General features: G+C 42.7%; 1 protein-coding gene across 1 annotated transcript in view; it reads left to right on the forward strand.

Annotated features, from left to right (window-relative positions):
* Positions 1-9126: 9126 nt before the first annotated feature.
* Positions 9127-24022, forward strand: part of LOC129107830 (rho family-interacting cell polarization regulator 1-like) — a 66100-nt gene continuing 51204 nt past the window's right edge. Inside the window, exon 1 of the mRNA XM_054619402.1 lies at positions 9127-9212. The gene's annotated coding sequence lies outside the window, so the exon portion shown is untranslated. The remainder of the gene's footprint in view (positions 9213-24022) is intronic.

Here is a 24022-nt window from a genome sequence, read left to right on the forward strand (position 1 = left end):
TAACATGATAATGGATGAGCAGATAGTATGTTTTTAAAGCCCTGGTCAGCTTATCACTGCAGCTTATGAAAATGTGAAAGCCTTCTCCGCTAAACTGAAATTGTGGAAAACTCAGCTTTCTGTAAAATATCTCAGCCATTTCACAACATGCAGGTCTCTTGTGGAGGAGGGCACAGCCTTCAGTGGTGGTGAATATGCCTGTGCTAGTGAAAACCTTCTGCAGGAGTTTGATCAGCGTTTTGCTGACTTCAAGGCACGCTGTGACACTTTCCAGCTGTTTGCTGACCCCTTCTCAGCTGATGTGGAGAGTGTCCCAAGTATGTTGCAAATGGAACTTATTGACTTGCAGTGCAACAGTGATCTAAAAGCTAAATTCAGAGAGGCACAGGGAAAAGCAGACATGACTGGACAATTCATGAGAGAATTACTTCCATCCTTCCCTGAGCTGTCAAAAATGTTCAGTCGGGTAATGTGCCTTTTTGGAAGCACGTATCTGTGTGAAAAACTTTTCTTGACTATGAACTTTAATAAATGCAAGTACTTAGTGATGCCCATGTTGAAGCTGTATCAGAGTTTCTACTGTAACCTTGATCAGGGCAAATGTTGCTCAGCTGTGTGAGCAGAAGCGCTGCCAGGTCTCTGGCAAGAAATAGAATAAAGCACAAATGTATTCAGGGATTGTATGTGTTGGTTCAGTGCAATGTTTCAATAAGTTATTAAAAACATGGAAATAAAAAAGTAAATTTTCAAAAATATTGCGCTTTCTTGTAGTGCTTGAACGTTGAAGTGGCCCTCCTATGAGACGACAATACCAGCAGTGGCCCCAAGCCAAATTGAGTTTGAGACCCCTGGTCAACACGGTATAGTTCAAATTCATGCCGTAGGGCAAATTCATAACGGTGTACACACAGTCCGTCTAGTGTCTACACCTGTCCAGTACTGCTTTACTGTGGACCTGTGTATCTATAACTTTCAGCATAGACACCCAAACTAAAAAACAAACCACTACTGATTCAGACACAGTTGTAATTACTTTACCTGTTGGATGTTATCATTGAGGGACTCCGCTAAGGTAAGTATTGTAAAATATTGTTGCAATTGTTTCCATGACGTGATGGCTGTTAGTCTGGAGAGACAGTTGTTAAGTCCTATCGAAAGGATAACCTTTTCTGTCCTCAAGTTAGGTGTTAACTTCTCCAGAACACCTTTCAGATGGTAGCAGCTAGCACCTGGGAAGCACATCCTGAAAGGTAGGTATCTGTGATAGGTTTGAGTCACCCACCACTACGATGGGTTTAACCAATTCTAAGTTCCACTTAGAAAAAAAGTAATCAACAGTCGGAGCAATCTTTGTCCAAACTTTTAGGAACAGTAGGCCTACTGTTTAAAAATGCTTAAAACATTCAGATAAGTTTTATAAAGGGCGTCAGTCAAGTATTGATTATACAAAAGCTTAAACCATTGATAAAGAGGAGAATAAGAGGAATATCACAGTGGCTGATCCGTGTTTTTTACAGGATTGGTAAAGAGTAAATGGAGTTGTATAGCGGTGTCCTAGTCTTAAATCTTTGGAAGCCTTTCCCCCTCCTCCATGTTCAACACCGATTCCCCCTCATTGATATTAACCATTTCTTTTTCCGCGGGATTTGGGTCTCGTGCTCGAGGGATAGGAGACCCCTCATCCTTCCCTGAGGATGAGTCATCCATTTGGGGGTGAAAGGAGACGGTGTCCGAAGAGAGTCTCCATTACAGCCATCGTCTGTATCAAGCATGTTTCGGTGTCTCTATTGGTGAGGGGGTTGACCTTGCTACTGCTGTTTTCATCCCTTCACTCAGATGTTGAAGGTTCTGTGTCTGTCTATTCAGGGTGTCCAAAGATTGTCTTACAGCATTTGGAGGTAAGTATTCCCTACTGTGAGTCTGGATATCCCGGGGGTATCCTGGGATGTTAGGAGGCTGCCCGGGGGTATCTGAGTTCATCCCAGGGGTTCTATCCTTAGGGAGTGGCCTAGTTGGTATACACCTCTGCATAATCGGAGTCACCACTCCTTGGACATATGGGGTAGGTCTCCGGGCCTGGTTGGACTCAGGTAGGGATGGGAAGCTTTCTTGGTCCATCACAAAGGGGGGCTGAGTAGATGGAATCTCTCGGGGGGATTGCAACATAGACCGTAAGGTGATGTAACTGTAAATTTACGTTTATATCTGGTTTTCCCCCAAACCACCGCCATCCGAAGTGCCTCCTGATCGAACTCCTGTAAGTCTACTAGGATTGAGGCTATCACTTCATCATAATGGCATCTCAGGATTGCCAAATTCGCCTCTATCCACCTCATAGTGTTTTGTTTCATTTTTTCTGTAGTGTTTTTGCATCCCTGGAGGGCAGGATCCCTGTTGAGACCGAGTGGTCCAGGATTTCAGAATGATGTAAGGCCTGTAGTAATTTGAAATACTGTTTGGTGAGGGGGAGATTAAAGGGATTGGGGTTATTTTCCCCCCTTCCCGTTGACTGATCACCCCAGGCGTTGCCCCTCCCTTGGTTAGTAGGAGGGGCAGGCCTGTTCCATCCTCTCATGACCACTGAATTTAGTTAAAAGTTACACAAAACTGCTGAATCACTAAATTCCACTAAAACCAAAGGGCAAGGTAAGTCATCTAATACTTTCTGGTTAAAATAATAAAAAAATAAATTAAAAAGAGTGGGGAAAAGGGATCTATTCGTCCTGCTTATATTTCCAATTAGTCCTTAATTTGCACATTAAAAAGATGGATGCTTTTTAAAAAAAAAAAAAGCATTTAATACCTAAGGAGTTTTAAAGGTGGGAAACTCCAGGATTTTTAAAGCACCAACGAAGCAGTTGGTAAGTCAGTATTGGTGGTCACTAACGACCCAATCGTTAGCCAGTTCCTCTATCACTGCAAACTTTGCTCAGAAAAGAGGTTTCAAACCACTCGTGTAAGTTTATGTCAAAACCACGCCACACACAAACAAAAGGAGGATGCTGGCCAAACTTTTCGGGCCCGTCTTTCCACTGTCATGAAGTGCTTTTTCGTAGTGCAAAGATGTGCAAAGGTTTGGAAACAAGAACTAAATAAGTTAAAAGGAATTGTGGAACCCAAGTCCACTTTTACACAAAAATGATCAGTAAGATTGAAAGAATTTAAAAGGGAGAGCTTCTAACGTTTCACCTAGTCAAGGCTTCTTCAGAGAATCAAGAGCTGATTGAACAAACAGGAATTTATATAGGGAGAGGGAGGAAGGGGTTTGTCCATTTAATCTAAGGCTTCTGATTGGCCGTTGGCCACTTACCCTTCGAATCACCCTAATTGTCCAGGTGCCCCCTGCTGTTTAGTAGGACTTTCACACCTGAATGTCATTAAAAAGTCGTGGTTTCTAAAAAGTCACCTATCGTTACCTTAGTTCAATCAAAGAAAAAGGACTGGGGATTTATGTTTATTAAATCATTAAAATAACGTTTAGACCAGTCTCGGGCTAGGTTAGGTTAGAGGATTTATCCGGGGCCGGATTGCGGGGGCAGCAAGCTAAGGAGGGTCCTCCAGACGTCCTTCTCCCCAGCTACACTTTCCAGCTCCTCCTGGGGAACCCCGAGGCGTTCCCAGGCCAGACGAGATATATGATCCCTCCAGCGTGTTCTGGGTCTACCCCGGGGCCTCTTACCAGTTGGACGAGCGTGGAAAACCTCTAAAGGGAGGCGTCCAGGGGGCATCCTGATCAGATGCCCGAACCACCTCAGCTGGCCCCTTTCGACGCGAAGGAGCAGCGGCTCTACTCCGAGCTCCCTCCGGATGTCTGAGCTCCTCACCCTATCTCTAAGGCTGAGCCCAGCCACCCTACGAAGGAAGCTTATTTCGGTCGCTTGTATCCGCGATCTCATTCTTTCGGTCACTACCCAAAGCTCATGACCATAGGTGAGGGTTGGAACGTAGATGGACTGGTAAATCGAGAGCTTTGCCTTACGGCTCAGCTCCTTCTTCACTGGTACAATGCCCGCATCACTGCTGACGCTGCACCGAACCAGAATCACAAATTACAAATTTGCCTCAGAGGGCTTTACAATCTGTGCACATGCGACATCCTCTCGGCACAGGCCTGTCCATCTCCCGTTCCATTTTACCCTCACTCTTGAATAAGATCTCAAGATACTTGAACTCCCTCGCTTGGGGCAGTGACTCACTCCCAACCCAGAGGGTGCAATCCACCGGTTTCCGGAAGAGAACCATGGCCTCAGACTTGGAGGTACTGACTCTCATCCCGCCGCTTCACACTTGGCTGTGAACCACCCCAGTGCGTGCTGAAGGTCACGTTCTGAAGAAGCCAACAGAACCACATCATCTGCAAAAAGCAGGGATGCGATTCTGAGGTCCCCAAACCGGGAACTCTCCTCCCCCCGGCTGCGCCTTGAAATCCTGTCCATGAAAATCACAAACAGGATTGGTGACAAGGGGCAGTCCTGGTGGAACAAGCACTGGGAACAAGCTCGACTTTGTGCCGAGTATCCGGACACAGCTCTCACTTACAAGGACCGAATGGCTCATAGTAACGCACCAGGTACCCCATATTCCCCGCAGTACCCCCCACAGGACTCCCCGAGGGACACGGTCGAAGGCCTTCTCCAAGTCCACAAAACACGTGTAGACTGGATGAGCAAACTACCATGCCCCCTCCAACAGACCTGCAAGGGTAAAGAGCTGGTCCACTGTTCCACGACCAGGGCGGAATCCGCATTGCTCCTCCTGAATCCGAGGTTCGACAATCGGACGGAGCCTCCTTTCCAGCACCCTGGAGTAAACTTTCCCGGGGAGGCTGAGCAGTGTGATGCCCCTATAATTGGAGCACATTCTCCGGAAAAAAAAAAAAAAAAAAAAAAGGGAACCACCACCCCGGTCTGCCACTCCACAGGCACTGTACCCGACTTCCACACGACAGCCCAACAATGTCCAGAGCCTTTAGCATCTCCGGTCGAATCTCATCCACTCCTGGCGCCTTGCCGCTGAAGAGCTTTTTAAACTACCTCAACGACCTGTGCCAGGCATATGGAGGAGTCTTCCCCTGAGTCTTCAGACTCTGCCTCTTCCGCAGAGGACGTGTTGGTCGGGTTCAGGAGTTCCTCAAAGTGCACTTTCCACCGCTCGACAATATCCCCAGTCCAGGTTTGCAGTTCTCCCCCTCTGCTGAGCACAGCCTGAGAGAAGCCCTGCTTCCCCTTTCTGAGTCGTCTCACGGTTTGCCAGAACTTCCTTGAGGCCATTCGAAAGTGCTTCTCCATGGCCTCCCCGAACTCCTCCCACACCTGGGTTTTTGCCCCAGCAACTGCCGTAGCTGCAGCCCTTCTGACCAACCGGTACCTGCCTGCTGATTCAGGAGACCCCTGGCCCAGCCAAGCCCGAAAGGCCTCCTTCTTCAGCTTGACGGCCTCCTTCGCCGCTGGTGTCCACCAGCGGGTTCTCGGATTGCTGCCACGACAGGCACCGATCGCCTTCCGACCACAACTTCTAGCAGCAGCTTCCACAATGGAGGATCTGAACATGGCCCACTCGGATTCCATGTCCCCAGCCTCCCCCGGGATGCACGAGAAATTATTCCGGAGGTGGGAGTTGAAGACCTCGCGGACAGGGTCCTCAGCCAGACGTTCCCCGTTCACCCTCACCACATGTTTGGGTTTACCGTGTCTGTCCGGCAGCCTCCCCCGCCACCTGATCCAACTCACCACCAGGTGGTGATCAGGTGACAGCTCTTCACCCGAGTGTCCAAGACATACGGCCGCAGGTCTGATGGCAAAACTACAAAGTCGATCATAGACCTTTGGCCTAGGGTGTTCTGGTACCAAGTACACTTATGAACCTCCCTATGCTCAAACATGGTGTTTGTTATGGACAGTCCATGACTAGCACAGAAGTCCAACAACAAAGCACCACTCGGGTTCAGATCGGGCAGGCCGTTCCTCCCAATCACACCCCTCCAGGTTTCTCCATCGTTAACCACATGAGCGTTGAAGTCTCCCAGAAGAACTATGGAGTCCCCAGCTGGCTCCCTTTCCAGAACACCACCCAAGGACTCCAAGAAGGCTGCGTACTCCGAACTGCCGTTTGGTGCATAGGCACAAACGACAGTCAGAGACTTGCCCCTCGCGATTCGCAGTCACAGGGAGGCGACCCTCTCGTTCTCCGGGGAAAACTCCAAAACAGCGGCGCTCAGCCTGGGGCTCATGAGTATCCCCACTCCGGAAAAGGAGTGGGGATACTCCTTACAACATCAGCGTGTCACAAAACACCATATTTGTTTGAAAATATTGATAATTTGTTCGGTTGTCGTTTCTGAGAGACGATATTGGTTACTGTAAACCTATTTTTCAAACGTCATATCACACTGGTTGGCAAAATGTGGTCTACATGATAATGTAATTTCAATATTCATTTTTATATTAAACTATATACAGCATGTGTAGAAACAAACAGACTGGTAGAGATTCATTAACAGAAAATAATAAGGAAAATATAGAGCTGTATTCTCTGAGGAAATGCCAGATGCAAAACAAACACTCTAAAAGGGCCCAACAATGATTTGTATTCCTGTAACCTTAATCATGGAAGTGTAAGTGATTAATTCCTGAAAGTTATACTGTTACCGTGCACCTGTGGTCTGTAGTGAATCTGAGGATACCGTTCTGGACTGATAATTGACCTAGATTATTAACCCAGACTTTAAGCTTTATTTAGCCTTTCTAGGCAGCAATAACACACTTACTGAACTGTTTTCAACAGACTGTAAAAAGTGTTTATTAAAGTCAAGAACTTTAACTCCTTATGTTAATACCCTAAATTGGAGGCTGCTAAATAAACAGATAATGAATGACAAATGTTAAAACACAGTAATAAAATGTGTCCTCATGGGCCTTTATAGAAAGTACTGTATATTAATAAACACTTAAAACGTCCTAATATCTGCACACAACTACATTATAGTGTGTTATTTCATGGCTGCAGCTCTGATTCATTTCAAATGTCCAGCAGATGGCAATCTAGTACAACTTGAATTATTTTTTAATTTTTTTTCACAATCTTTCAATGGGATGTTTCCTCACCAGGGTCAAGTAGAGAAAACACAAAAAATCAGGTTTACAGAAATAAATAGAGGGTTTTGAGTCACACAAAACAAGATGATTTCAGACTGTTACTGATATAGGAAATGCTTTGGATGACATTGACCTTTCAGTTTTCCTTATTAAGACCATCTTTTCTACTACAGCACTTGCTGTCCTGTTAAAAGGCCCCAGGGGAAAATTAGATGCTGGGCTCCAGTTTTCTGCTTCAGTGTTTTTAGATCTTTTTGACAGATGTTACTGTGGTCTACTGAAGTATAATTACAAGCATTTCATAAGTGTCAAAGGCTTTTATTGACAATTGCATTAAGTTTATGCAAAGAGTCAATATTTGCAGTGTTGACCCTTCTTTTTCAAGACCTCTGCAATTCGCCCTGGCATGCTGTCAATTAACTTCTGGGCCACATCCTGACTGATGGCAGCCCATTCTTGCATAATCAATGCTTGGAGTTTGTCAGAATTTGTGGGTTTTTGTTTGTCCTACTGCCTCTTGAGGATTGACCACAAGTTCTCAATGGGACTGTTTTAAAGCTTCCAGTCTGTTATTCTAACTCAATCAGCATGACAGAGTGATCTGTGAGAATCACTGACATGATGTCAGCTGGTCCTTTTGTAGCAGGGCTGAAATGCAGTGGAAATGTTTTTGGGGGGATTAAGTTCATTTTCATGGCAAAGAGGGACTGCGCAAATAATTGCAATTCATCCGATCACTCTTCATAACATTTTGGAGTATATGCAAATTGCCATCATAAAAACTGAGGCAGCAGACTTTGTGAAAATTAATATTTCTGTCATTCTCAAAACTTTTGGCCAGTGATGTAGACTGCAGACAACACACGATAGCTTCATGCACATGATAGCCTCAGTGTCAGGAACTAACCAGTACCTCCATTCTGGAATACTACAGTCAGTTTGTAGAACTTTCTTGAAACACAAAGTGTGTAGGATTATGTGGGATCTATTGGCAAAATGTGTTATACTATTCATAACTATCTTTTCACTATTGTATAATGACCTGCAACTTAGCAAAGTTGTGGTTTTGCTAGCTCAGAATGAGCCCCTATATCTATATAGGGAGTGGGTCTTCTTCAGAGTCTTCAGTCTCTAGTGAGAGCCTTTCACATGTTTACTTTACTTGAAGGCCACTACAGTGAGCCATGGAGTGCAAAACCAGTAACTATTACCAGTGCCTGAATTTGGTGTATCCTAAAGTGCAACGCGATGGGCTCTGTAAGATACCACTCCCTTACCGCGGTTTTGCACTCAACAGTGTCACGTTGCCACAGTCTTAAAAAGAGGAGGAGTTAGCGCACAGTATTCAGCTGGTTGCAATATGCAACCTCACCACTGGATGGCACTAAAACCTACACGCTGTTTTGGAACCTCGAGTTTGGCGATTTCGCTGTCGCCTTAGAATACGGCCATCGGCGTGTTGTGGGTTTTTTTGCAGCCAATGGACACGGTTTCCATATTTGGAATGCGGAGGAGTTACGTAGTGATGACGTATATGGCTCAGGTAGCAGCAGCAACCTGTCAATCACAGTAAGCATACCCTGCTTTATGGTCTATTTGACTCTAAATGGACCATCATTTACTAAATGAACATCATGCTGTATTGAAGATGACTTGAAACTAGACCATAAACTCATGTTTACAATGTTTACTGAGGGAATAAATCAAGAGAGAAGTAGAGTCATTTTCTCATAGACTTCTATACAATTGCACTTCTTCTTGCAACTAGAGGAGTTGCGGTAATCCATATGAGCAGCCAGAGTTGGCCGGATGTATGGTGACTATATTTTAATTTGAAAATGCGGACCGGAAGTATTGACATTAATAGCCGTGTGCTTGACGCCGGTTAAGTGAATGTTGCGCTGCTGGCTGAGTGGAAGAAGCTGTCCACTGAACGAGCGTAGTGGATCTATTCTACGAGACAAGACACTGCTAACGACAACACCGATGGAGTGAGAGAGGATCTGTGCTTGGAACAAGATCTACGTGTTTATTCCACTCTGCTTCTCTTGCTTGGATAAAGGAAAGATTTGTGTCCACTGGGTGAGGAGAGAGGAGACAGGACACCGCGGCAAACATGTACGTTGGTTCAAATGTTTTTTTGTTTTTTTTTAATTCAACAGCTATCCTCATATCTAAGTAGCTGGTACGCCACATTGTTTATCCCGCTAACTTCTCCAGGTCAGCAGTAGTTAACCTCCTATTAGTGGTCGGGGGGCTTAGCTTTAACGTTAGCCCGGGACATCTTCTCTGTCTCGCTCAGTGGTCTTTCTTTATCTGCCTCTGTCTGTGTGCTGCAGTCCCGACCCGTCCTCCGCTGAATGGACAGACCCCGCGTGCCAAACCCTGTTTACAAATCTCTTAATTCTGCAGTAACGTTACTTCTGGCTCGAGCTTAAGTCTAGCGGTGTGAATTAAATGTCACCTTGGCGATTGGCTCGTGGCAGAACATTCCCCAATGTTCTCCCAACAAATCATAAAGTAGCAGTGAGTGGTAGCAACCATTGTGGGATATCCATAAGTGGTAAGTTTCTATTAAAATAGCTGCTGTTTGGCGAATCATGGCAGCAAAAATACATTCATAAAGCTCGTGCCGAGCTGCAAAGTTATTTTTAGGTGTCCACTAGTGAGGGTTGTCACTCAGTATGTAGTGGTCAGAGTGGTTGTGAATGTTTATCACTTGATTGGAAATGGAAAAAAAACCCAAAAATGTGTTCGTGCCTTTTTTTTTTTTTTTTTTTTATGTGCTCGTGCATGAGACAGTACCTGCGGTAAAGGGCAGTGTCCGTGAGTTCTCACGACCAAAGCGAATGACAGACTGTGTGCGTGCGTGCGTGTGTGTGAGAGTGGAGCTGGAGTATTAAAATAGACATGTTGTATCTTTAAATATTGTAATGAGAGATGATACAGAAAGTTAACGTTGCTTTGATTTCTCTCTGTGTGTGTGTGTGTGTGTGTGTGTGTGTGTGTGTGTGTGTGTGTGTGTGTGTGTGTGTGTGTGTGGACCATTTGAATAGAGTTTGGGTAAACTATTTTATTACTGAATGTTAAATTTGTTATTGTTTATTATAGTTTTCCCCCATTAGTAGGTGGAATGCCGTTTTAACAACTTTTCAAACTGCAAGGAAATCGAATTTCCCCGATATTTTAGACCAAATACCTTTTGTGTATATTTAGACAGTATTGTAGGGTAGACTATCCGTGCTCTCACAAAATATTTACACATTGATATTTCTTTGAAAAAAAAATCCTCAGCAATGTGGATATACTGACTTAGTCGGTAATGCCAAATAAAAGAACAGCCTAAAGTGTGGTAACTTCAGAAAATGACATCACAAAAGTATGATATTTAACAAAACATTTTACTTGTACCCCTGTCTTTAGAAAACCACTTCAATTAATTAATGTTAATTGATAGCCTTTGTGAACTCCTTCATCAGAAAAAAATATATATAAAGAATGTAACCCACTGAATATACATCAAATAACAGCAGCTTGCCATTTTTCAATGTCCTGTATCTTCAATAAAATCTGGAATGTGACTTGAAGTCTGACCTCGCAAGACTAGTTAGAGCTAGTTTCCTCTTACTCTTCAGATTTGTCTTACAGTGTATTCATGTTTTCTGTTTGTGTGCAGTTTACTTTATGGGGGGCTCATTAGATAATCTCTTAAGGGAGAGAATTGGGTAAAAAGCAATTTTAACTAATATTAATAATTTCCAGAAAAAAAATCTAAACATTGGATAATGCCAGGTTCAAAATTCTTGTTTCATCTTGTTGACATATTAGAGTAGAAGGTTTTTAAAGAGGGAAGTGTGGGTATCTCTTTGTGTCACTTTTACATGTTTTTATTCAATAAAATATTGTATAAATCAGGCTATGAATGATATATGTACAAACCCCTCTGTAAAAAAACTTCAAAATATAGATAGGAATGAAAGTGGAAAGTTTGGTATATATGCGAGTAATACTGAAGTAGGATCCCGGCTCAGAGTCTGAGAAAAAACTAATTTAGAGAATTTTGGGGGGGTAAAATTCCATACAGTGTATGAAAAGAAATGTTTTTATTTAGCTGGGGTGTCTAGCCCCAAAAGCGACATCATTTAATAAAAAACAAACAAAAAAAAGTTATTATTATTAATATTGTGACTTTTTTTAAACCTTTGGCTTTTTTTTTTATCAGTCTTTCCAGCTTCTCAAACATGAAGATATGATGCTTTTTATCTTTCAAAACATTGTAAATGGAATATTTAGATTGTTGGTCGGATAAAATAATTTATACATCACTTATATCATGTGATTGGCATTCGTCTTAAACCGTCATTTCTAGACTAAATTAATCATTTATTGGTTAATTGATAATGAAAAGATAGTGACAACATTTTTGGCATAGCTTTGAAATACAGCACATTCTGCAGTGGTACTCTACTGCCTGCAGAAACACTCTCTCACACACACACACACAGTCCTGTTTGATTGTGTTCCAAATGTTGCTGTGATAGGTGAGAAAAACAAAGTCGGTCAGGCCGACTGTGGGAACACTCCCTCTGCGTGGCTCTCCCAGAGCCCAGTGAACAGTGGGTCCATTGTGCCACCGCAGAGCTCTCGCTGTCAGAGGACCTAATTCAGCTAATGATCGGGACGGAGCTAACAAGCTGCATGATACCGATCCGAGGGCAGACACTGTACTCACTCATCTGATTCTCATTTCATTCAGCGATTATTATGCTCGTCCATGAAGCCAGATGGATTCTGATCTTCAGTGTAATCTGTGTGCTTGTGGTTTGGCGTGTTGAGTGCTTTTTTTGGTTGTAGTGCAGTAAAAATGGATGGATGGAAAAATTTCCGCAAGATAAATAACAATTCAAGGATAATTTATTGTCATTATGCGTCACAAGGATGCACTACGAAATTCAGTTGTAATCCATTCGTAACACAACCAGCACATGCCAAACAAAACAAGAACAGAAACAGTACATTCCTGTAGTGCATTAAAAATAGAACATGAGAAAAAAACATTGTCCATCAACTTTGACTGTGCTTGATCACCAAGCATCATGATGTAAACACAGAGTCCAGCTCCTCTGGTCCCACCGGAGTCCTGCTCTCTGTCCTGCTGTCTGCTCCTCTACTGCAGGATGAACGATGGATCCTGGTCTTTGTGAGGATGTGGACTCAACTGTCACCGACCTCCACCTGCTGTCATCCATTCTATTTTCCTGCCACTGACATTAGACAGCCAGTAGCATTCTGGGTAGTGGAGCAGCCTCAGGTCCTAGCTGGGTTAGCTTAGCTTCCATTTGGGCTCTCCTCCCTCTCCTCTTGAGGCAGTTCGGTGGCGTTTTGGTCTGGCAGGCCCGGCTAAGTGGGCGGCTGTGGCAGTGATTTACTCCTGTAGTATAATCACAGAGTTACTAACACTGTATATAATATATACTGTGAGAATACCGGCGACTGAACTAGAAAAAAACATACAGTTTGGTTGACAAATTAAATGTGTAGACAATGTTAATGTACAGAGTGTAGAGACTAGGGCTGTGAAGGGATTTCCACTGCAGTGATAATGGCCTGCCATAAATCATAAAAAAGAATTGCATTGCAAATTGAATTTCTTTGATAAATTATTTAACAAAAAAAGGAAAACAATGGAATCTATATAGCCAACATTTTTCTATTCATCCCAAAAGTTGAGACTCCACGTGCTATACATTGGAATCCAAATGAACAGGGTTAATGCCCAGTACATTGACACATACAAGGAATTAGACTTGGTGTTTGGTGCATAACAATAAACATAGTGCCGTAGTATAAGACAGCATTTTATAAATGAAAAAAATAAGTACCATTAAAATTTTTACAGCCTCTCCTGTCCTCTCCTCTCTGCTCTGTATTCCGCAGCCAGCAGTTCAGTTGAAGTTTCACTGAATTTTTGTCACGTGACTGTTGGTCTGTGCCGAAAACATCATGGCTCCCCCGTTGCGCTAAGAGGCGCAGAATTGAACCTTTTTTACAGGATCTGAATAGTGTGGAATGGGTATTTTTGGTGAAATTTTTAAATGACAAGTGTAGATTTTGTTAAAATACCCCAATTTTAAGCTTCGATTTGATTTGATTTCCTGATGTGAGCGTTTATCAAACATGATGTGTTCAAGGAACATTTGAAAGATGGATATCCACAGCGTTTGGCTATTATAAACAGTGTAATAATGGCATTTTCAAAAAGAAAACATGCTTTTCAAACCTAATGGTGAGTTTTGGGGGGGTTTTTTGGTGGGGAAGAATTTTTTCCAATGCAGCTTTTATAAGTGTTTATATTGCAGCATATAATTATGCAACACCATTTGGTAAACATTGTAACATACCAGGTTGAAGAGAGTTTTTCTTGCATTATAGAGAATGGGCAGGTTTTGAACTCAGAAGGTTTTTTAAATTCTTTAATCTGCTTCATCCGCCACTTTTTGTGTGCAGCACTAATGCTGCGTTCCCACTGCAAGCGACACAGCAACAGACTACATGGCTGCAACATGAAGCTACAAACTGATCGTATGTTTTTGTTTCACCATTTCTGGTCCTCTTTTCCCACCATTCCTGTCTAAAATATGGAAGAAAGAAATGGCCATTTGCCAGATCCCGGTGCTATTTAACAACATAACTACGTCAACGAGCCACTCTGCGACCATGTATCTGGCCTTGATTGACCGTTGCATTCATCCTTGAGTTTAGTTTTCTTTTTTTTTTAGAAATTTTAATTATGTTGTTCCAGCTGATGGTAAAGAGAGAAAAGATCATTGAAAAGTGAAGCTTCACCGACAGAGTGGCAGTGTCAAGCGTATGTTCATGTACATGTGTTGGTCGACTATAAACCAGCTCTGAGGCCCAAAAAGTAACCTGATAAGGTTTACCCAGCGTACATTCTGTTTTTTGGACAGCCTTAGACCTCTGCTCTGTCCCTCTCTCTGTCTCTCTCACACACACACACACACACACACACACACACACACACACACACACACACACACACACACACACACACACACACACACACACGTACGCATGGTCCTTTGAAGTTAATGACTTCCTCTGGTGGAGTAGACTTCCTTGAAGAACTGAACAAACAGCCAATTAACACACACAAACATGGACATAGAAACACTTATATAGTCATGCACACACACACGTGTGCCAGTCTGGACTATTAAAGTTTTAATGGGAGTAAATTATTTTGACTGTTGAGATAGACCGTGCTGTGAAGCCTGTAACATTTTTAGACGTATGTAACCAAGCGGCAATCCCTTCTAAACCTTCAGCAACACTCACACAGCAAGAATGTCAGTACTGTGCAGCAGATATGTCCATGGAGATCTCGTAGAACCTGCTACATGTTGAAATAAGCACATTAAGTGTTGTTGTTTTAGTGGTGTTTCTAATATTTTTGCACATCAGGGAATATTAAAATAACAGCTTAAAAACTACCAGCTCTCAATAACATTCAGCCCCCTTTTTGAAAGATATGTCATCAGCTGTAAATGATCAGAACTATGCTGCTCTACGAGCCTCTGTTTCATGGAGTTTCAAACATAACTCCGCCTGTGGATGGGGCGAGGCAGAGCAGCTCTTCTCGTCAAATTCTGAACACTGGCTTTCAAAATGTGATGCAGATTTTATAAATGAAAGCGATCATGCCTTGCCTTTTCAGTTTAAAGAGGACTTCTTCCTCTCCATAATTGCCTGAATATTTTCCTCATGGGAGAACGTTGGGTCCCTTTATATTAAAATGTACGGATCAGATTGTCTTTGTGTGTAAAGTGTCATGAAATAACTTCTGTTGATTTGGTGCATATTAATAGAAATTGACTTGACTTGACTAGTCTTGTAACACATAAAGAAAGAATGCATTACCATTCCATACCAATGGTAATGGACTGTACTTGTATAGCGCTTTTCTAGTCTTCCGACCACTCAAAGCACTTTTACATTACTAATCAATCACCCATTCTTGGGGCGGCTGTGGCACATGATGTAGAGCGCTTGTCCCGTAACCACAAGGTTGGTGGTTCAAACCCCTCTACCGGCAACATGCCGAGGTGTCCTTGAGCAAGACACCTAACCCCAAGTTGCTCCCCGGGCGCTTCATTGCAGCCCACTGCTCCTCCGGGATGGGTTAAATGCAGAGAAATAATCTCCCCATTGTGGGACTAATAAAGGCTTAATTATTATTATTATTATTCACACCCATTCATACACTGATGACAGGGGGCTACCATGCAAGGTGCCACCTGCCCATCAGGATCTATCTAATCATTCACACCCATTCATACACCGATGGCACAGCCTTCAGGAGCAACTCAGGGTTAAGTGTCTTGCCCAAGGACACATCGACATGGACTGCCAGAGCCAGGGATCGAACCACCGATCCTCTGATTGGAGGACGACCCTGCTCTCCACTGAGCCACAGTCGCCCACTGGTCAATTTAGAGATTTTCTTTCTATTTTTGCTTACATAACACGTCTTCTTTCAGTGGAAAGAAACATTTATTTTACTACATTGTAGTAATACACCTCAATTTTCCTCAACTCACCAAAAGTTACCATTAGATAATGCCTAATCTGCATATTTAAATATAACATATAACTTGTAATACAAAAAAATCAACTGGGAACGTTTCATTGATACATTTATTAGTTATATTTCCCCCCTATTCACCTGAAGTGTCTTCAAAATGTCTTCAAAAACGTTCCATCTATATTCTGAAGTTTTGACAGATAGATTTGTTAAATCAAATTCATAATCTGATTTCTACAACATTTTATTCCTACAAACATGTAGAACATTTTTTGTTTGCCTCATTTACATATTTAAACATAATTTCAGAAAACGTGCAATACAAAAATAATGGTCTTATTGTTATTATTATTATGTTATTATTATTATTATTATTATTATGTTATTTGCAAATTTCCCCGCTGCGGGACTAATAAAGGATTATCTTATCTTATCTTATCTTATCTTATCTTATCTTATTAATCAACTGGAGTAGTTTTATGGTGATGTCTGTCAGTCACATGATTCAACTTATTCACCTGGGTGTCTCCCTTTAAGAGATAAAGTCTTTCAGGAGACTGACCAATAATCATCTTAGAAATGTAAGATATTCTCTACAGAAAGACCTCAAACTGAACCAATGGAGAATTGACTTTTGATCAAGTTGATCATATGTGATGATGCTTTAGCAGTAGATGTGATAGCAGTGGCGTGAAACATGAACTATTGTGTGTGGTCAACAAACCATTAGAGTAGTCATCAGCCGTTAAGCACACATGGGTGGGACCTTAAGAAAACAGACTGCAGTGTGATCACTGTTATTATCCAACCTCAGACTACTACCTGCCGTGACCTCTGACTCAGCCCAACACACAGTCGCCGTGTCCGCGCTGTGGCGTTCAGGTTCTCTTGCTAATAACAGAGCAGTTTCAGTAATCATATGCTGCACTGACTAAAAGAGCTTTCCAGGCCTCTGCTGACTGACCTCCTATCTTTCTGCTGAGAATGACGGAGGTTTGGTCGTTGGTGGCTGTTATTTTCAGCACTGATCCTGGGCTGCTGCTGAAATGACCTCACTTAGTGCCTTTGCCTGGAAGGCTTTTGCTTTGAAAAGCAGTTCACTTTACTCATCCTCCCTCTTCAGCTTTGCTCACTCCTTATGAAGCTTGTCGATAGCGTCACCCAAAGTAGACTGCCTGAAGTGAAGACCGGGGAAACCCAGCTCATCTTGTCAGAATGTTAATAGATGATAACTCATCTGCTTCTTGTAAGCCCACAGTTTCCTCTTTCCCGTTGCCTTTTTCTAACCTGATGACTGTTGTCCCAGTGATTGTCTCTCCTCTCTGCCTCTGGTGGTGTCTGTACAATGCAGATGGTTCAGGTGAGAGAGATTATATAAGGATTACTGGCCTTTTGCCTGTTGGTCCAGAGCCATGGCAACAGATTGAAAGTGTTTATAGGAATCATTATGCAACTAAAACACAAGTGGATGAACCTTGTCCATCCATTGTTGTTTGTGTGTGTGTGTTATGATAAATACATTTTTAGGATTTAATAAACCCCAATAAATCAAATGGTTGTTTGAACTATTTGAGGGTGGACTAGACAACTGGAGAGTTTAACTTTAAACTACCCAGTACACTACACTGTATTCTATCTGCTGTGTGTTCTTGCATGTGTGTGATTGGTCCATTCAGTTGGATGATGTCATGCCAAAGCAGAGCTCCCACCAACTGCTTTCTGTTCTTGCTTCAGTGTCTTAAAGGGTTGTAAATGCTAAGCAGTAGAGGTGAGCTGATCCTTGAACAGGTGAATCTGTTGCTCCCTCCGGATAAAGGTGGTGGTAACGACGAGCGTGCATACAGAGCAAACCGAGGACGGCGCTGAGTCACAGTGAGGACAAAAACAGAGAGCTGCATATATGGAGTGAAGAGGTATCACTCTGGTTAAGTTCTAAACACGGAAAGAAGACTTGCATAATCACATTAAAATCATCTAGTTTATTTTTTTGCCCACTAAGACGTTTATCAGTGTGGGTCATTATGGGGGGGGGAGAGCAGCATTTCCAGTCCTGGACGACATCAACCTATAACAGTACGTCGCCACGCATGTAGATACGGTTGTGATTGGCCCGTCCGAATGCAGGACATGTAGGGAGGTTTGTTAGCTGCTGCTCTCGTCGCTGTGCTCGCAACGACTTTGCACTGAGAAATTTCTTTACAATCGGTAGGCAGAGATCAAATGCACACATGGCTGCTAGCATGCTAGACTGTAGTCTTATTAACATTCTGGAACCTAGTCTCAGTGGTTACCTCGGTCCTGGTCTGAGACTAGTGAAACATTATCATCAGGTTGTGGTCCCACACTAAACCATCAATGCAGCGTCTGCTCCGGGTGTCTCTCTACCTGCCCGTGCAGCAGCTTATCCTCCCATGAAGGGTTAACCCAATGACACAGTTTCACTGCCTGCACATCCTTCTCAGCGAAGGTAGAATCACAGACCCAGGAACAGTCAGCAGCTCTCTTCAATAGCACAGATTATTTTATGCACAAACCACCTTGTGTCATTATAGACATGTATGTTCGATTTCTAATATTCTGATCAAGGTGATGTACACCTTCTTTTTCTTTTTTTACATCATTCTAACAAGAGTATAAATGTAGAGGTTATTTTCAGTGGTGCTATGTGTGAACTCTATTAGACTGTCTACAAACTAGTAATTAGCCCGCTGCACTCAAGTGACAGTTAAGCTGCTTATTGGCCAGCTGGAGATTAACCAGAAAGTCCCTACTTCACAGGGGTCCACACACACACACACACACACACACACACACACACACACACACACACACACACACACACACACACACACACACACACACACAGAGCCAGTCATGTGATGCTTAGTGAAGTTGGAACAGTCATCTCATAACCAAGCTTATTTCTACTTCAGCAGAACGAAACATGTTTCATCAACCAGAGCAGAACATTACGGTCCACGGTTTGTCCCTGCTGGTTTAGATCTAAGGAGGGCCGATCTGACAAGCAAACAGCCAGACTGCTTAAGAAGAAGACAGTGTTGGAAGATCAACACTTCCTGCTGCTGCTTCACAATAAAGGCCGTCCAACAAAGAAATTGAAATTCAGTTACTTGGAGAAACTTAGCAAAGGGGTCAGATACTGGTTCATGCATAGAAGCAACGGGACTTTCTTGTTTAACCAGCTGGACAGAGGGACGTGTTCATAGTTAATTGATCAACCTCTTAGAGACTAACTGCGACAGCTAGTGGCTGTTTGTATTTCACCTTTATAGGGCTCTGTGATTCATCATGGCGAAACGTGGTGCTGGAGAACCTACTGTAGCAGGAACCACCACAGAGGAGGTTCTGATTACTTCTCCAGGTGTTTATATGTCTGTTTGTGTGGGGAACTTTACAGCTGTGTAGTTGAGATCAAAATGAAGGTGCATGTGTTGTACGAATATGGGCTTGGTTCGAGCAAGGGCGCCAGAAGTTGGGGGGGTAGGAAGTGGGGCATTTGGAACCACAGCTGGTGTGATCCCATTGCAAGACGGTCTCTAGTTACTGCTGCTACTGATGTGAAAATAGAAGCATATTTACTTGAAATTCTTAGTAATCTAGACAGAGGTAGACAAAAGAAGAGTTCTTTTTTTTATTTATTTTTTTTATAAATTTTTATTCTTTGACGAACAATGCCTTTTCCAGCATGATGGAGCACCTTGCCATAAGGCAAAAGTGATAACTAAGTGGTTTGGGGAACAAAACATCGACATTTTGGGTCCATGGCCAGGAAACTCCCCAGACCTTAATCCCATTGAGAACTTGTGGTCAATCCTCAAGAGGCGGGTGGACAAACAAAACCCCCCAAATTCTGACAAACTCCAAGCATTGATTATGCAAGAATGGGCTGCCACCAGTCAGGATGTGACCCAGAAGTTAATTGACAGCATGCCAGGGCGAATTGCAGAGGTCTTGAAAAAGAAGGGTCAACACTGCAAATATTGACTCTTTGCATAAACTTAATGTAATTGTCAATAAAAGCCTTTGACACTTATGAAATGCTTGTAATTATACTTCAGTAGACCACAGTAACATCTGTCAAAAAGATCTAAAAACACTGAAGCAGCAAACTTTGTGAAAACAAATACTTGTGTCATTCTCAAAACTTTTGGCCACAACTGTACTCTAACAGTTTTGTCCATGTCTTTTTTTTTTTTTAATGCTAAAAAATTACATAACCTCTATTATTAAGTATTCCTCTTAAAGAACCCCATGTATTGCAACAGTATGTTGAGAACTCCATAGACAAACATTCTGCCTTCATAGGAGGGGTTGATAGCAAATTATTAGTGGGCAGTGAGTACAATGAATCGGGTGTGTATGATGTCTTTTGTTTGATAGTGCCAGACTTTCCACATAAGTATGTTAATATGTAGGTTTTAACAGCCCCGGTCTAAAATGACCTCTGGCCTAATTTGTGAAGCAGATCTCCTGCAGCTAAGTGTGAAATTCTAATATTATGAAGCAGCCGCAAACATTCCCTGGATAATGATGAAAATAACTATCCAAGTAATAGGAAACGGGTCACACACAGACATCCAGATAGAGAGGCTAGAGAGTCCATGTCAAGTAATAGTTTGTTTTCCTCTGGTGACCTTGTATAGTCTACTAAAACAACTAGTAGTAGTTAAGCGGCCTCGAAACAGCTGGAGCTACGTTTGAAACAGCTGTGCTGTATTTTTTTTAAAATCAATACAAATTCAGTGAATAGCGAAGCTGTCCATATTCTTACTTTTATTTCCATGTGATAAGTACATCAATGTCAAATGTGTATTGTTTGGTACATTTTGAAATCAGGAGGACTACAGCCTTGTGTGTGTGTGTGTGTGTGTGTGTGTGTGTGTGTGTGTGTGTGTGTGTGTGTGTGTGTGTGTGTGTGTGTGTGTGTGTGTGTGTGTGTGTGTGTGTGTGTGTGTGTGTGTGTGTGTGTGTGTGTTTGTGTGTGTGTGTTGGCCTTGGTTTGGACACTGGGTGTGTGTTTTACTTCTGTCTCATGCCGTGCCAGCCTCCATGAATCTAGACTGTGAAGGTTTCTGGAATGTTCTGTTGATGAAATCCTCCCCTAGCGCTGCTATGTGGTTTCTCTTTCTTTCTCTTCTGTTTCTAGCATGAACAGGAGTGTACGTATCAAAACTCTTCCATTTCCACGTTTGTGTGCATCCATAATTGTGTAATAACTGTCAAAGCCAAGGTAAAAGAGATGGCTGCTTTCTTCTGATGTTTAAATGGACACACTGAAGATGTAACTGTAACCAGGCAGGAACTACAGCATCATGACCAATCAATCCCTATCTGCTGTGTGTTCTACAGAGATCTCTGGAACTTCTACACAATTAATCTAAGCGATCCTGAGAAATTAAAACCAGGGTGTACCTGAAGGTTTTTCTGTGTTGTGTGCAGAGCATGTTTTCTCATCTTAAAAGACAGAAATAATGAGATAAATAGATTTCCAAAACCTTACCAAAGGACTCACAAGTAATACATCCTGTCCATTATTCTTAAATTGTCTATACTTGACATTTTTATTTTTTTATTTTTTTTTACTGCTAATCCAATTTTGTGTTGGTCAGTACGCTATGAAATAGTGTCTTGCAGAAACTTCAAAGTTGCTTATTAATAATAATAAACTTATTTTTTATATCATTGATCAGAAAACTTTTAAGCGCCGCAGTGGTACATGTCAGGATCAAGATTTTAAAAGTGGCAGAGAAGCGTTGCATCAAATAGTGTCTGTGCATTAGTGTCTGCAGAATAAGAGAAACACTGCTGGTGTTTTAGGAGTCGGAGAGACCTTGAACGCACCAGCAGAGGGAGGTCTCTCAACACAGTCCGTGCTCACCACATGATGACACCGTCGACTGGACAGGAACACACCGTTACTGCAAATGACGTATCACTGCGGTAGACTGTCTCTCTGCGGAGTTCTGAGTCGCAGTGAGTTCATTCTCCTGTACGGGGATGAACTAATACTAGTGGCTGCCTGGTAGGTAGGTTTAATTAAAAGTGCGTAAAAGTTGTAGGTAAATGGGTAAAACTGCTGTAGATCTTTTTAAACCTGTTATACAGTGGTGTGCGAGTGCCAGTTGCTAAAGCTGACGGCTAACTGAAAGCCATCATGCAGAGCCACTGAAGGCTCTCCTCCTGATGAAGTAGTCTCCTGGTGACTGGGAGGATGAAACGAAAAAACAATCTGTTTTCCTGTTTCTTCCACTTTGGATTGAATCCAATTAACAAGATAACGAAGCGTACACTGACTGTACAGCCCCGGTTAGGGTCACGATAAACTCACAGACGGCTAACGTGAACTACAGGCCGACACCACATGGCACGATTTAATGATTGCATTGGTGTTATTTTGACCAGCTCACAGAGTTTCAGCAGTCAGCTTTTTTTTCTTTTAAACTGAATATAAATTGAAATAGTTTGGAACCAGTAGTAGAGCTGAAATGGTTAACACACAGTCCTGCCGTACTATTCCACTGACCAACAGGTTGGCGTAATCCGCCAAGAAACAAGCAATGCGCCAACAAACACAGAGAAGAAGAGAAGCTGGTAATCATAGATGTGAACAATGCTGGATTTTCAAAACTGTAAAATCCCTTTTTTCAGATGATTTATTAGCAAAGGAAAATGCATTTAACACTTTTGTTAAGAGCTCAGGAGAGGGTTTCCCCTGAACGGTTTCAGTGAGTAACACTGAATGTAAAAACAACTTACAGAAATGCAACAGAGCTCTAAGACCCACAAAGAACAACACAACCATTAGTGGAGGAACCTTTGGAAAAGACAGATGGGAAGCAAACATACCTGGTCTAGAAATATGACAGGAATGGAAAGAATGTGGCTTCATTTCAGCAAGGTGTGTGTGTGTGTGTTTTATTTGTTGGGCCATTATTACTTTGAACCCAAAGAACAACATTTGATTTCACTGCTAGAATCAAAAACAGCCCTGCTCACCTCCCACTTAAATGTAATTAAAAAGTAATTAAAGGTCCCATGTGATATTTTCGTTGTTCCTTAAGGGCACAAGGAGTTACAGTTTGTAAACACAACATTCAGAGTTGCCGATTTTGAGTTTGCCCACTGACAAAGAAATGAACGATCTATAATTGTTATGGTAGGTTTATTTTAACATTGAGAGACAGAATATCAAAAATAAAATCCAGAAAATCACATTATATAAAAGTTATAAATTGATTTGCATTTGATCGAGTGAAATAAGTATTTGATCCCCTAACAAAACATGACTCAGTACTTGGTGGAGAAACCGTTGTTGGCAAGCACAGAGGTCAGACGCTTCTTGTAGTTGGTCACCAGGTTTGCGCACATCTCAGGAGGGATTTTGGTCCACTCCTCTTTGCAGATCTTCTCCAAATCCTGAAGGTTTCGAGGCTGTCGCTTGGCAACTCTAAGCTTCAGCTCCCTCCACAGATTTTCTATGGGATTAAGGTCCGGAGACTGGCTAGGCCACTCCATGACCTTAATGTGCTTCTTCTTGAGCCACTCCTTTGTTGCCTTGGCCGTATGTTTTGGGTCATTGTCGTGCTGGAAGACCCATCCACGACCCATTTTCAGTGTCCTGGCTGAGGTAAGGAGGTTGTCGCCCAAGATTTCACGGTACATGGCCCCGTCCATCCTCCCCTCGATGCGGTGAAGTCGTCCTGTCCCCTTAGCAGAGAAACACCCCCAAAGCATAATGTTTCCACCTCCATGCTTGACGGTGGGGATGGTGTTCTTGGGGTTATAATCAGCATTTCTCTTCCTCCAAACACGGCGAGTTGAGTTGATGCCAAATAGCTCGATTTTGGTCTCATCTGACCACATTACCTTCTCCCAAGCCTTCTCTGAATCATTCAGTTGTTCATTGGCAAACTTCAGACGGGCCTGTACATGTGCCTTCTTGAGCAGGGGGACCTTGCAGGCGCTGCAGGATTTTAATCCATTACGGCGTAGTGTGTTACCAATGGTTTTCTTGGTGACTGTGGTCCCAGCTGTCTTGAGATCATTAACAAGTTCCTCCCGTGTAGTTCTGGGCTGATCCCTAACCTTTCTCATGATCATCGATACCCCACGAGGCGAGATATTGCGTGGAGCCCCAGACTGAGGGCGATTGATGGTCATTTTGTGTTTCTTCCATTTCCGAATAATCGCACCAACAGTTGTCTCCTTCTCACCAAGCTGCTTTCCGATGGTCTTGTAGCCCATTCCAGCCTTGTGCAGGTCTATAATCTTTGCCCCGACGTCCTTAGACAGCTCTTTGGTCTTG

This window comes from Anoplopoma fimbria, chromosome 19 (assembly GCF_027596085.1).
Source record: "Anoplopoma fimbria isolate UVic2021 breed Golden Eagle Sablefish chromosome 19, Afim_UVic_2022, whole genome shotgun sequence".
Taxonomy (NCBI): domain Eukaryota; kingdom Metazoa; phylum Chordata; class Actinopteri; order Perciformes; family Anoplopomatidae; genus Anoplopoma; species Anoplopoma fimbria.